The 15,427-nt window shown below is 35.9% G+C and overlaps 1 long non-coding RNA gene across 1 annotated transcript; it reads left to right on the top strand.

Moving 5' to 3' along the window:
- Positions 1-971: 971 nt before the first annotated feature.
- On the top strand, positions 972-14,265 carry LOC136040217 (uncharacterized). Its single transcript, XR_010620641.1, has 2 exons — positions 972-1,797; positions 14,122-14,265. It is a non-coding gene; the product is annotated as an uncharacterized LOC136040217 (long non-coding RNA).
- The last annotated feature ends 1,162 nt before the right edge of the window (positions 14,266-15,427 follow it).

Raw genomic sequence — 15,427 nt, forward strand, 5'->3', positions numbered from 1 at the left:
CATCAAAACTTAAAACGCACAGAAATTACTTCGTATATGAAAGAGGCTGCTTCCTCATCAACGCTTCGCTCTTTACGCTAAAGTTTTTTACTGTTTTAGAAAGAAGAATTGAGAGAAAGAGTCAAACTTTAGTGTAAAGAGCGGGGCGTTGATGAGGAAGCAGCCTTTTTCATATACGAAGTAATTTCTGTGCGTTTTAAGTTTTGATGTCACTCCTTACTTTCAGTTGAAAAAACTTGTTTTTTTTATTTAATGAAAGTAAGGAGCGACATTAAAACTTAAAACGAACAGAGAATACTCCGTATATGAAAGGGGCTTTTCCTCCTCGACACCCCGCTCCTTGCGCTAAAGTTTGATTCTGTCTCGCAACTCTACTTTTTAAAACAATAAAAAACTTTAGCGTAAGGAGCGGGGTGTCGAGGAGGAAAAGACCCTTTCATATACGGAGTAATCTCTGTTCGTTTTAAGTTTTAATGTCGCTCCTTACTTTCATTTAAAAAAACTTGTTTTTTTTATTTAATTACCTAAAGGAATGAGTTCAAAGGATGGTAATTGGCTGTGTTATTTCAAAAGACGTTTTACGCCATTTTTGTAAGAATTAGATTCAAAACCCATCCTCGATAATCAGGCCAATCGACTTATCCAAGCCCCTCGTCTTATCTTCTGTTTTTTGGTCTCAAAATATATAGAAATTTCTGACTGTGCCTAAATTCTACCTGTCTAAATTTTTCACAATTAGCCCCTCTATTTCTCTATATAATAAAAACAAAAAAAATCGCACAAATGCTTTATCACTTTATCCAATCTCCTGAAAAATTTACATTATGTGACATAATCTTTTCAGAGTTACTGCAGCCAAAATCTATATAAGAGGCATGAAATAGAAAATGCAATTAATGCACCTAGGAAAGGGTACTTAAAAAACACCTTTACTTGGCACAGCATTCCCAGGTGTTTTTACCCAATTTTCCTTATTTTTTTTATTACGGAGACAAAATATTTGATATTGTGTCTAGGTGTCGGATTGCGGAAAGAAAGTAAACGGTGTTTCTTTGGAATGTATGGCAGTAGTTACTTAAAATTTACAAAATTTTTGCAGAAACAATTTTACAAGTAAGATTAGAATTTTAATATGCCTCTCGTTGCGCAACTTTACCGTGCACGGAGCAGAGAAGAAGTGTGTAGTGAAACTGTGGAATTAGTGGCGGAACAGGTGCACTCCGAGAAGTAAACTAGTTGGCGGAGTCTGAACAACCTCATAATCACTCATATTGTTTCTTATGCTGACTTAGTAAATTAATTATTATTTTTTGTAAGATATGTTCTGTGTTTCATGACTTATTGTAATTCTTCATCACTACTGTTCAATAAGGAATTGCAGTTATATATATCTGTTCGCTTATTATATCATATTGCATTTTTTTTTTCTTATTGTGTTTCTAGCCTGTAATGTGTCCTTTTAGAGGTACAAAATATTCTTAGAAATATTTATCAGCATATAAGCTGCCCTGTGCTTGTGCTGTGTGATTACTCTTTGCTTGGTCATACGAGACTCGAAGTCAGTTTCAGCTGCAGGATCGAAGTCAGTCTTAGCTGCAGTATTGAAGTAAGTCTCAGCTGCAGCATAGAAGTCAGTCTTAGTTGCAGTATTAAATTAGGTCTCAGCTACAGCATCGAAGTCAGTCTTAACGGCAGCAACGCACCACATGTCTCTGAATTTTATTCCTGGTGATGAAGTTATGCGATGGAAGTTATGCATCTGGTTTGCCCGTCCATACAAGAAGAAAAAGCATCAGGGTAAGCAAACAATCTCCCTTCCTTTTAGTTTTAAAGGTTCTATGGGGCTGTAAAGGGCTATTGTGATCAAACAGCACTAAAGAAGCAAAATATTTGTGCTCATGCAGCAATTACCTTTTAATTACCTTGGATCATAACTGCCAGCGATAAGGACGAACTCCGTAAACACCAGTCAGTGACGAAGGTTGCTCAGATCGTCAACAATATTCCGGCTTGTGTACTGTGGCCTACTACACCAGTTCTTGTCAATTCATAACACAAGAGCTTCAGCACTGGAGACGAAACTGTCGTCTCGCTGAAGGAGTTCTGACTGAGGCTGAGGCCAACTACTCTCTTAGAGAAGAAATGTTTTCGTAGCCTGGTGTTGGAACACTTCCTATATAGTTTCACGAACTGGACGGGTGCTTTTGAGGAGCCGTCTAATTGAAACAATATTTGGATGATATCTTCATCCAATGAGGTCGTCAATGCATCACCTAGCTGATATCATTCTTTGAGAATGATGAGAATGATGGAGTAATTTCAGTTTCTGAAATTGAAATCAGATACGATGTGCAATTAAGGCCTTTTATTTGTTTTGTAGGTTGCCATTGGACTGACTCCAAAGCTACTTGATCAGACTTGTATGTTAGAACAGCACCGCACATTCAAAATTCCAATATTGGTTAAGTTAAACCCTTCAGGAGCTTAGTGATTACTGCTGGTGATCTGCTGTACCACGATCTCTTTACTATGCCAATGGTATAGTAAAGTGCCGACAAAGTAAACATAACAATCGTGTGAGAAAACAAATACAACCGTGTGAGAAAGCACTTCAAAGCTCGTGCCTTTTAGTAGTCAAAAGCACACAATGATAAAGTGACTGTTCATAAACTTTTTCATCAGAAGTTTTTTTTTTAGTTTTTCATTGGCTAAGAAAAGGAAATGCGAGGAACGACGTCACAAAAGTAAACTATTAAAATTATAGTCTGCTTTTTGACATTGAAGAATGAACGTACGTAACCCCCTTTTTTTTCTCGTTCATAATATCTTGTCACCGAGACAAAATCTGAAATGAAAATTTTGGCAATTGAACAAGCATTTAAATAAATAAAACCTTATGTAAATATAAACAAATATTAAGTAAATACAATCTGGCTCTATTGAATAAAATAATGGTAAAATGGGGATTTTAGTAATCAAAAGTACCTATTTATAAAGTAACTGTTCGTGGACTTTTTTATTGACCTATCGGTCGTGTTCTGATTTCCAGATGTGTTGACTGTTACATCGCAGGAAAAGATACCTATACCGAAGTATGTTAAGCTAAATTTAGAACTTCAATTGTTTATGACCATTTTGCATGCCATTCGTTTCTATCCATTATAATTGCGTCGGTCTTTTGACAACCCAATCATTTTTTCTTTGCAACTTTATTGCGCAACATCTTTTATTCTTTTCTTTTACCAAGTTATTTTGCCTGTATAGGCTAAAAAGGTCTCTAAGTACATTTCTACAATATAATTATTTTATTTTTATAAATGCTTAGGGTTCTTTTTTAATCCATTTTAATTAATTTAATTCATAATTACTTGTCAACTGAATGTCAGTGTTGCCACTTTACTTTCTGAAATTCAATAGCATATCAAAAGAAAATCAAAGACGAAAAAAAAGTACTATCTTGTGTAGTTGGTGATAAACTGACAAAGGAGTACTAACTAATTGTATAGAAATTGGACATTTATATAACAATTACTTTTTTCAAAATTTTTTAACTTAAAAAGAAGTACAAAATACTGATTACTTAGATTTACTCATCAGTCACTATTTTTGAAAAAAATGCGCCGAAAAACTAAAAATGTGCTGTGTACGACAACCCTGGTACAATTGAGGAGATTGACCAGGGTGAGCCACAGCGTTGCCAATACTCTAAGGTAAATTGTCAGACTTAATCACCAAATTGTATCAGAATAGATTCTTTTGGTGCAATTCTGCGTCAGTTTCCATTTCCCAGACACAAGTACTAGAACCAATTGAAAAGCAAGCACAAATTCATTTTTTACTCATGCCTTCATTTTCTTGCACAAAAGGTTCCACTTTGTGCAAGTTACTTTATGTATTTGGGTTCGACAAAAATCCTGTTTCTTGTGTTTTCATCCTTGAGATTTGAGTGGAGGACTTTCAAAAAATTCTAAAAAAGCATAACATTACTAGGCGAATACAACCAAAATGCATTCAAATATATTAGGAACTTTGGATTGTGCCATAAAATGTTGAAATTTGCTTACGCAAAATTTTTTACTTCGATATTTTGCAACCTCAAAAGCCATCCGATCAGGTAATTTGACTTCCTAAAGATTAACGCTATACAATGAAATTGCTCTGGCGGAGGGTTCTCCAATTCAAGCGCAGGGAGACCGTTATCCAATTCTAATGACATTGCGAGGACGGGTGAGTTTTGTTAGATAGCTAATGTTGCTAATGAGAACGTTGGCCATTGTGTTTTGCAAGGAGTGAGATATTTGGTTTAACCTAATAGATAATCTGAGACCAGGGCCTCTAAATTGTACGGAAATATGCGCTTTACTAAAAACTGTGAACCAAAACAAAAATGGCGCTTTAATGACAATAACAAAAATACATATGACCGTGGATAGTCTTAATTTAGTGGATAGCTGAATTGACATATACTGATATTTGTTCCTTAAAATTTTGATAATTTCTTATTTATGAAATTAAAAAAAGTGAAAATATTTCAAGCGTATGGGGGTTATCAGCCCTGCTCATGTTAATTTTTTTCTTTCTCATTTCGAGTTTGACTCGGCTATTTATTGTAATTCCCGGTCGTTTTGATTTTCATTTATTTATTGATAGTGATTTGTGGTAGCTGGAAGAATATTTGACGTTAATTTTGTTCATTCTTGGCTTAATGGACCTATTTACTTTTCTTTGAAAAACTTGTTTTGTGGAGAAAATTTCAAAAATTAATTTGTTTTTTTCATTGAACTGGAAAAAATAATATTTTATATCTTTTCAGTTTTGTTTCTATAAGAATCCATAGTATGGGTTGCTATTTGTATGTTGGAGAAACTTTTTCAATAATTTTTAATCCTGGCACAAACAGTATTTTTAACTTAATTTTATATCTCCTGAAGTTGACCTTAAAAATAAAACTTAATATTATTCCCAAAAGATTCTATCTATGCTCTTTGACAACCTGGATATACTTACACTCTTTTATTTATTGAAATTGTAAGAGCAGAAGTAGTAATAGTAGTATCCTCAAAAGTTTCAATTTAATACCCCAAGTCGTTCCCGATATATTGCTGAGGTGTCTTATTGGCAATCATATTTATTTTTAAGTGAAATTTAGTTTTAGAGCATAATGGGCCAATTTTATAATTATGTGTGTGTGGGGGAGGGGGTTGATATGTCTAATATCCCTAAAGGCATAGTTGCTGGACCGTTTTACTAGGCTGAACAGAATGGGTGTCTCAAAATTTTGACTGGACGTGTTTGGAAAATGATGGGACTTAAGAGAAGGGCTACTTGCCCTCCAACCTCTTGTTACTCTTAAAAAGGCTACCAAAACTTTTAATTTTGAATTTACTCAGCTTTTTTAAGAGTTTCAATGATATTTCCTGCTATTATAGATTGGTGATGCCTATGATATTGCTTATATGCCCTTTCGAAAACCTGCATACATACAGTTTTTTTCCTTTCATTGAAGCTCCTAAGCATTCCCTAAAAGTTTTATCTTAATATCTTTAGCGTTATTAGTTGCATTAACTATAGTATTAGTATTAAAAGTATGCATAAAGTGCATTCTGTCTAGTTTGAAGTCCCCCACAACTTGCCCTTAAAGGTCTAAATTGATGATATAATTGGTTCTTCAGATATTGCTTTGTCACCTTTTTGAAAGCCCACATGCTCATGTTTTTGTTTTTGTTTTGTTCAACATTCGCCTAAAAATTGCTTAAAAGCTTCACTTAATACTCTTAGCTTGCGCAGTAGCAATAATTGTATCAGTATTAGTAGCAGCACCCGCATAGCACCTTTGGTTTCTTCAACATATCCTTCAACACACGTTGAAAGTTTCAGCTTAATACAGACCATCAACAAGTCCTGAAGCATTTCTGATGCGTCCGCTTGACAACATGTGCGGGTATAGTGTGTTTTGATTTTAGTTCCATACAGTTTCTATTTATATTAAATTTTCTGCCTTAATATTCTTAGTTTTAACAGCAGTAAGAGGGGTAGTAGCTGTAAAACTAATTGTAGTAGCCTAAGCCTTAGTGGCAGTAGTAGTAATAGAAGTAGTAACAATAGTAACAGTATCAGTAGTATGAGCAGAAGCAGTAGCATTAGGATGCAAATACTTTCATTTCCTTGGTTCAACATCCTTCACAACAAGCCCTGCTAGTTCCAACTTCACACATCAAACTGTTCCTATGACATAGCTGTCACACCCTTTTGACAAACTGCATACAGAGGGTGTCTTCTGATTCAGATAATCTCCCCCCTTAAAATTTCTTGAAAATTTCAGCTTCATACCCTTAGGGATAGTTCTAGTAATAGTCACAGCAGTAATATTGATAGTACTAGTAATAGTTTGGAATAGGGGTAGCACTGCTAGCAGAAGTAATATTAACCTATTGCCTTTTGGTCAGTTGAACATCTCTCATATCATATCCTGGAAAGTCTCAACTCAAATACAATTAGTCATTGATAGTCAATACAATTAGTCATTGATTATCAAAAGGGTACAACACAGGAATAACTAAGTAAATTAATTTGGACCATTCAGGAAATGTTAAGGGAGATAATCAAAAAAGCAATATTTGCATGTTATCAATATTGATACAACTACTGCCACCACTACTACTATCACACTGCTCTATTTACAGTATTAACGTGAAATTTGAGCTAAATTAAAAGACGCTATGTGCATGCACATTGCCAAAATAGCACATTGCTGATATGTTCATAACCTTCATATATCTTTTGTTTTTATAATGATATAATTTGATATATTTGACCATTACGGGAGGTGGGGGTAAGGCATTCGGACAGCACCATTTAACCTAACGTTAAACTAACGACGTGAAAAAAAAAATACTAATGCCAAGAGAGCAATGATGCAAGTGTTGTTTTTACCCCTTTTTGACCCCCCTTTTACCCCCTTGGAAGCTATATAAACATTGCTGATATGTCCTTTTGACAATCTGTATGCTCATATACTTCTGGAAATTTTCATCTCAATGCCTGCAATTAGCCCTACAATTAGCTGCAATAGAAGTAGTAGTAGTAACAGTGAATCTAGCAGGAACAGTAGTATTAGCAGCAGTGTACATATATTGCATTTTGGTGAGATAATGTTCCCCTTTAAGTATTCTCTGGAAGTTTAAACTTAATACCCAAATCAGTTCTTGAGATTTGCTATTTTGGCAATGTGCATGCACATAGCGTCTTTTAACTTAACTTAAATTTCACAGTGTAAATAGAGCAGTGTGATAGTAGTAGTGGTGGCAGTAGTTGTATCAGTATTGATAACATGCAAATATTGCCTTTTTGATCATCTCCCTTATCATTTCCTGAATGGTCCAAATTAATATACTTAATTATTCCTGTGTTGTACCCTTTTGACAATCCGTATCATAACGTGTTTTTATTTAGTTCAACACTCCCCCCAACACCCTCTTAAAAGCTTGCCTGAATACCCTTCGTCCTCTTGGAAAGTAAAGTTCAAACATGCATACCTATTTCTATAGCATATACTATGTGTATATGTTATTGCCTAACTTACAACCCTAGTCCTGAAAACTGTGGGGAGGTTGACATCCCCAATACAGAACCTGTCAACAATGCTGAACAAAATAGCTCTCTTGGAAAATAGCAAAAATGGCTTTGGGGAATGCTGACGTCCCTCCGTTCACTTTTGACTCTTAAAAAGGGCACTAAATCTTCCGACTTACTATCAAATGAGCTCCATCCGATCCATAGTTTATATAGCTACCGTTCCATAAAAACCATATATGCCCTGGGCATAGCTTAGAACACTTACCCATGGGCTCTGGGAGATTGTGTCAACTCTAAAAACATTGTTATAAGATTTTTGGACTATTGGTAAAAAAAAAATGGCTATATCACAATTTCAACTGCATTTGTTTTGGAAAAAATGGATGTCAGGGAGGGGGGGGGCTAATTGCTCTCTATCATGTTCGACTTTTAAATGGGATATATAATTATATATTTCAAGTCTAATAAGCCTCTTCTAAAGTTCACCCGACCCTCCTTCCATACAAACCTTATATACCCCTAACAACCCGTACCCCTAGACTCTGGGAGATTCTGTCTATCACAAAGGCCATATTATATTATCTTTGGACTATTTTGAACAAATGACTATCTCAAGGTTTTATCAGATGCATTTGTGGAAAATAAAACGCACGGGGGATCACTGTCCCGATCACTTTGACTCTTAAAAAGAAAACTAGTACATCTGAATTCCAATCAAATGGCTCCTCTCTGGAGTTAATACGATCACCCTTTCCGTAAAAACCTTGTGTGCACTCAGGAAATAACTTAGAACCCTTTCGCTGAGGGCTCTGGGTGTTGAGTGTCATCCTCAAAGACATACTTTTCCAGACCTCAAAACTACTCTGAACAAAATACCTATCTAAAAATTTCAACTACATGTGTTCTGGGAATGATTTGCATGAGGAGGGGGGGCTTAATACCCTGCAATAAATTTCTCTATTAAAAATTTCCTTTCAATTTCCAATCGAATGAGCCTTTTTTTAAGTTTCTTCTACAACAAATGGCCATCTCAAAATTTCTATCAAATGCATTTTGGGAAAATACGAGGTGTGTGTGTGTGTGTGCAGAAGTATCCGCCCGCCGATCACTTTGAACCTTAAAAAAGATACTAGAACTTCAGATTACTAATCCACTGTGCCCCTCCAAAGCTTATACGACCAACCTTTTTATAAAAATCTTATATGCCCCCAGGGCATAACTTACAACCCTTGCCCCGAGGGCGAAGGAGGAGTTGTCATCCTCAAAGACATAATTTCTGGACCAGGCTGAACAAAATGAACGTTTCTAAATTTTGATTGGATGGGTTTGGGAAAATAGTGGGTGTTTGAGGGAGGTTAGCTCCCCTCCAATCACTTTTGACTATTAAAAGAGGCACGGGCCCCTTCCATTTCTAATCGAATTAACCTTTTTTGAAGTTTCTACGAAAGCAAATGGTCATCTTAAAATTTCTATAAGTTACGTTTTGGGAAAATACGAAGTGTGGAGGGGGAGGTTATCAACCCTCCGATCACTCTGAATCTTAAAACGAGCACTAGAACTTCTGATGACCAATCCAATGAGCCCCTCCGAAGTTTATAAGATCACCCTTTTCGTATAAACCTTATATGTCCTAAGGGCATAACTTACAACCCTTGCCCCGAGGGCTGTGGGGGTTTTCATCCTCAAAGACGTAATTTTTATACCTTCTAACTACGTTGAAAGAAACGCCCATCTCAAAATTTGTATTGGATGTTTTTGGAGAAATGTTGGGCGTGGTAGGGGGGTTGGTTGCCCTCCAATCACCTTTGACTATTGAAAAGGGAACTAGTCCTTCAATTTCTAATTGAATGTCTCCTTTTTGAAGTTTCCCCGGCAACTCCTTTGATACTAAGTGCCCTGGTCAAAAGCCAAAAACAAAAGGACAAATAATACGCTGTGCCCACATCGCTCTTTACTTAGGCAGCGCCATAGCGCTGCCTATGATACTTTGATTGTCACGGTTACAGCGACAGATGCAACCTAGTAAGGAACGAACCACTGCCGATAGTGACCAAAATTTTAAAACACTTTTTTAACAAAACTATCGAGTGAGAAAATTTTACATTTGAAGCTGATTTAGGAATGATAACTTTGGTTTTGATAAATCTAATAAGTGATATTTTGTTGCAAAAACAGTTATGTGAATTTGGAAAGTTAAACAGAAAAATTTTGAAAAATGGTGTTGGATCGAAATGAAAACTGCACCATTAGAATTACCATTATCGAAAACCTCACATAGGAAAGTTGTAAGCCCCCCCCCCTCCACCTTGAACAGCAAAGAAATCAGGTTAGCACTGTACTCCTTTTTTATCCTTTTTTTATTCCTGGCTTGTGGCGAACTGGAACAATATAGAGCTTTTTTGAAAGGAAGTTTAAAAAATATAGTGCCTTGTGTAATTAACAAAAGATAATGTTATAATAAAATGCGATTTTTGACCAAAAAGAACTGTATTTTTATATGCACGATGATATAACACATGCAACTTTTGACATGGGACCCGATACCCCTATGTATCCCGATATCCAAATCAATTAATCTAAGTATCCCTAATGTCCCAATATCCAAATCAATTAATTGATTTTGTTATCTAATTTCCTTCAATGTCGTCAACTACACTTTAAAGCGATACTATATATGGTAGATAGGAACCATCAACGACGTCGTATTAGAAGACCTGACTGACTCTGTTACCTGACGTCGTCAACTACACTTTAAAGCGATACCATATATGGTAGATAGCAACCATAAACGACGTCATATTAGACGACCTGACTGATTCTGTTACCTGACGTCGTCAACTACACTTTAAAGCGATGCCATATATGGTAGATAGCAACCATAAACGACGTCGTATTAGACGACCTGACTGATTCTGTTACCTGACGTCGTCAACTACACTTTAAATCGATACCATATATGGTAGATAGCCACCATAAACGACGTCGTATTAGACGACCAGACTGATTCTGTTACCTGACGTCGTCAACTACACTTTAAATCGATACCATATACGGTAGATAGCAACCGTAAACGACGTCGTATTGGACGACCTGACTGATTCTGTTACCTGACGTCGTCAACTACACTTTAAAGCGATACCATATACGGTAGATAGCAACAATAAAGGACGTCGTATTAGACGACCTGACTGATTCTGTTACCTAATGTCGTCAACTACACTTTAAAGCGATACCATATACGGTAGATAGCAACCATAAACGACGTCGTATTAGAAGACCTGACTGATTCTGTTACCTGACGTCGTCAACTACACTTTTAAGACGACAGCATTCATGGTAGGTTACGACCATAAATGAGTTCTTATTAAAATTTAAAGTATAACACGAGCATTGAGCTCCTTTGCTCACTTATATAAAAGGGAGAGGGGTACATCCTCTATTAAATAATTTCAGTTTTTGCTCTTCCATAAGAGCGAAGAGTTTCTTTAGTTGAAATGGCAACCCTCATATTTTGTTAATCAACAATTATCAAATAAGTCAATTATATCTAAGTAAAAAAAGGGGACCCTAAGCATCTATGAAAGACGAAAAAAAAAATTTGCAAAAATCTATACGGAGACCTTCCTAGCATAAATAGGCAAAATAACTTGGTAAAAAAAAAGTGTTGCGCAATAAAGCTGTAAAAAAAAATATTGGGTCATCAAAACAAACTGACGCGATTGCAAACTCTGTTTAATAGATATATTTTAATGAATTGACACGGTTAGCATGCAAAATGTTCATAAATAATTCAAGTCCAAAATCTAGCTTAGTATAACTTGATATATGTATCTTTTCCAGTACTGTAAAAGCCTAGACATCTGGAAACCCAAACGCGACAGTTAGGTCGATGAAAAGGCTTATGAGCAGTTACTTCACCAGTAAGAAAATAGCAATGTAGGCAAGGTCGTTTTCAGGGAGTGTTAAGGGGTTTGACCCCCCCCCTACGAAAGTTTTTCGACTCGTAAAAACGTAGCAAAAAGGAATATAAACAAATTTTGTGGGTGTTTTTTGAAGTTTTTTTATGTATTTTCCCGGAAAAAAAAAATCCTGAATACTGCCCTGGATGTAGGCCAGTTATATTCTCGGATGTTTTTCTGGCTATTAAGAACACTACCCTTCCATGAATTTATTCATTAAATCCAGATTATATTTACTAAAAATTTATTTACATTTTATTCATTTATAAGCTTGTATAATGACACAAGCAAAAATTATTGCAGATTTTATCCCAGTCGAATCGTTTCATCAAAGTTTTTTTTTTTACGTCAATCGTAATATTTTTTTTAGCCAATAAGATTACACCTTGAGAGCCTGTCAGAAAGGGAAGATAGGTAGTCCCACCCTTTTTTACTCATTGTTATCGAAGAAACAAAGCTACGTGGGCGACTTTAATTCTCGGAAGGGCTCTTGATAAATATGAAACTGTTCTACAAGAAACCTCAGCTGCGGTAGGGCCTGGAATTGTCAGGAAATCGAGTATTAGCACCTCCAAATGTTCAAACAAGAAGACCGTGTTGGCAGAGGGGATTGATCTTTTTTTGGCAATTCAGGGAAGGAGCAATATCCCAGTTGTCCCAGGTCCTGGAATTACACGGGAAAATTTGATATTATTATATTTTTTTTTATTACTTAGAAATGGGCTACAACAACACAACGGCAAAATCTTCATGTAAAATTAACACACAAAAAATGAACATTACTACATTGCTTTCACATCAAGTCCCGATGCAAAAATTAGCGTCTCCAGGTAATCAAACAAGAAGAGGAAAATTCGTTGGTTGCCACAGCATAATAGTGATGGCACCTTCTCTTTAATTCGGAACTCTTCTTTATTACTTTTTCCTTGCGACTTTCAAATGGTGCTTTTAAGCTGAAATGGCTTTTTACTATTTGTGGACACAGAGGATAAAGATGTTTGCAGTGATTCACTTCTTGGCAATACAGGGTCCGGTCTTTGATCCAAGTTGCCACAGGTCCTGGAATTGCATGGAGATAATGATTTAGCGTCTCCAAATAATCTAATTAAGTAGAAGAAATCATATACCCTTTTCGAATTCCCACATCAGTTTAAGCCTCAAACAACCACCATCAGTTAAAAGCCTGACTGACCACGCCCTCACAACCAGCATTGTACTCAAAACATACACTATGATGTTGTTGTTGTTTAGTTGACGTTTGAGCGAATCAACTGCTCATATACGTGCGATCCTCTTTTGAAGTTTGGGCTTATGAACCCACGTCACTTTGAAAAAACACACAAATAAAATGTTGGCACAGGCCACGTCAACACTTAAGATATCTTGGGAGAGTACTAGGACGTTATACAGAGTGTTCTTGCTTAAATCACTGGCACTAGTATGTAGATCACATCTCTATTCTGCTAATATTGCTTAAAATATCTGTGAAAAGAAACATACTCAGACTTAAATAAGGCTAAAATCCAAGAAGAAATAAATAGATAAAAAGGTCAATACAGTAAAAATAGAAGTTAATGCAGTTACTACAATTAAAGCATCTATAAAAGGAAACATAAATATGAAATAGAAAGGTCAATACAATGAATATACAAGTCAATACATTATAACTTACACCATAAAAAGTTACACCTTAAATAGTTGGAACATGATTATCCAGTGCTAGGAATTCTAGGAGCCCCAACAAGAAAACGCTTTTAAGTTGCTTTATGTAACAATTCAGCGCACCTCATATAAATAGAGAAAAAGGACAGGGGTTAAAGTTTTTTGACTGAAAAGCCAATAACTACTTAGAGAAGAAGAAGAATTCCGAACGAATATCTTGAACTTCGGTGCTGGCTCTAAAACTCAAATAAATGTTAATGAGAATGGATCCGGTGTAAGTGAATTCATTTTGAATGGGCCTTTAGTAACGCATCTTGTATTTATCGCGCTTGCGCAAGAGCGACTGATCAACTTGATGAACTTTGCCACACAATTCCGAATGAATTACTAACGGAACCATGCTAATAAACCCTATTTTCATGGTAAATTAGAGTGCCATCTGTTGTACTGTTGCAGGATCTAAGGTTGCGAAATGAAGTGCAATCCTTTTATGTTCTTATGGTTGCATTTTTTATGGCCACAGATTATGTTTTTTAGAGCCCTACATGGGGCGTCAGAAGCTATATGTCAGCGAAGCGATAATAAACTGGTTATTTTGCAGATACTAAATAAAATGACTTCTGGAATGCAACCACAAATCTAATTTTACAATCAAATTGTAAGATATAGTGCAAAGAATTTATATGCTCTAGTGTGGTAACTTGTAAAGGTCCAGACACGGGTAACTTTTTTCGGCAGCGATTTCAGCAGCAAAGTGGGAAAATGATAGTGGTACAAGAACAGTTCCCTCTCCAGGGCAATAAACAAAACATCTAACCAATCAACTAAACATGGCTCTAAAACTAAATATCATGGACACCAATAGTCAACTATAGTTTATCAATAGTAGCATAATTTATCTCATCTTATTTTTTTTATTTTTCAGCTGAAGAGAAGGAAACGATTGTGGATTGAGACACCTCAGGAAGAATATTTTTTGAATATTTTGTTTTGATGATCACGATGAAATTCAATAATATTTCGGTAAATCGGAACAAAAAACTTTTCAAATTAAAATCGTTGCCATTTCCTTTGCATTTCTGTGTGGATTTTCCTAGAAAAGCTACGTGTGTCCGACCCTTAAGAGTGGAAACTGGAGCTAGTATATAATAGAAAGATCACTAGCGCCATTTAACCTTTGGCAAGTATTTCTTTTGTAGCTCGCCCTAAACTGCTTTACAGTTTTTATATAATTTAAAATGTAGGAGAGGATAAAAAAAAGAAGAATTATGTTGCCAGCAGGAGATCTACCAACTAAAAATCAACTAGTCCTTAAGTACGAATTAAAGACAGACAAGGGGAAGGGATCCAAGCAACCAATTCTAGAGGGGAGAGTTGATATTAGAGGTAAATTTAAGCCCTATTCAGAGCTATTTCTGAGAGACAATCCCTCGTGTCTTGGAGCCAAGACTGCACATTCACACCACCGTAACAATACGTGGCTGGCCCACCCTCCTAGTAAGCAATTTTAGAGGGGGTTTGCTATTAGAGATAAGTTTGATCCATTATGAGCTATTTGATATTGATAGTATATTTAAGCCCTATTCAGAGCTATTTTTGAGAGCTTTTAATGAAAATGCCACGTTTCTTTGAGCCAAGACTATGTATGTTCACGCCACCGTGACAATATGTGGCTAGCCCATTGTAACAAGCTCTTTCTTGCCACAATCGTAAAACAGTACAATACTACAAAAAGTAAAACTTTTTTTTACGAGCCCTGCTCTCTGTTGGGGGTTAATGTTTTTTGTATTTGTATTTATATATGTATTTATCTATGAATAAAATTTAGCTTTCAGAGGGGGAGGATTATTATGAGAGATAAATTTAACCAATATTATGATATAAACAAAAAAATAAAAACTTATAGAGTATAAAATATAATCGAAAAGGACCATGAATTAAAGAAAGGTGGGGGTCCTATCAACCAATTCCAGGGGTGAGGGTTGATATTAGAGGTATATTTAAGCCCTACTCAGAGCTATTTTTGATAGCTTTTAATGAAAATACTGCGTTACATTGAGCCAAGACTGTGTGTATTGACGCCACCGTGACAATTTGTGGTTAGCTCACCCTAGCAAGAAATTCCAGAGGGGGAGGGTTGTTCTTAGTGTTAAATTTAAGCAATATTAAGAGGCATCTCTGAGAGGCTCTAACGAAAATACCTCGTTTCTTTGAGTTAGTGTTAGATTTAA

This window comes from Artemia franciscana, chromosome 20, assembly GCF_032884065.1.
Source record: "Artemia franciscana chromosome 20, ASM3288406v1, whole genome shotgun sequence".
Taxonomy (NCBI): Eukaryota; Metazoa; Arthropoda; class Branchiopoda; order Anostraca; family Artemiidae; genus Artemia; species Artemia franciscana.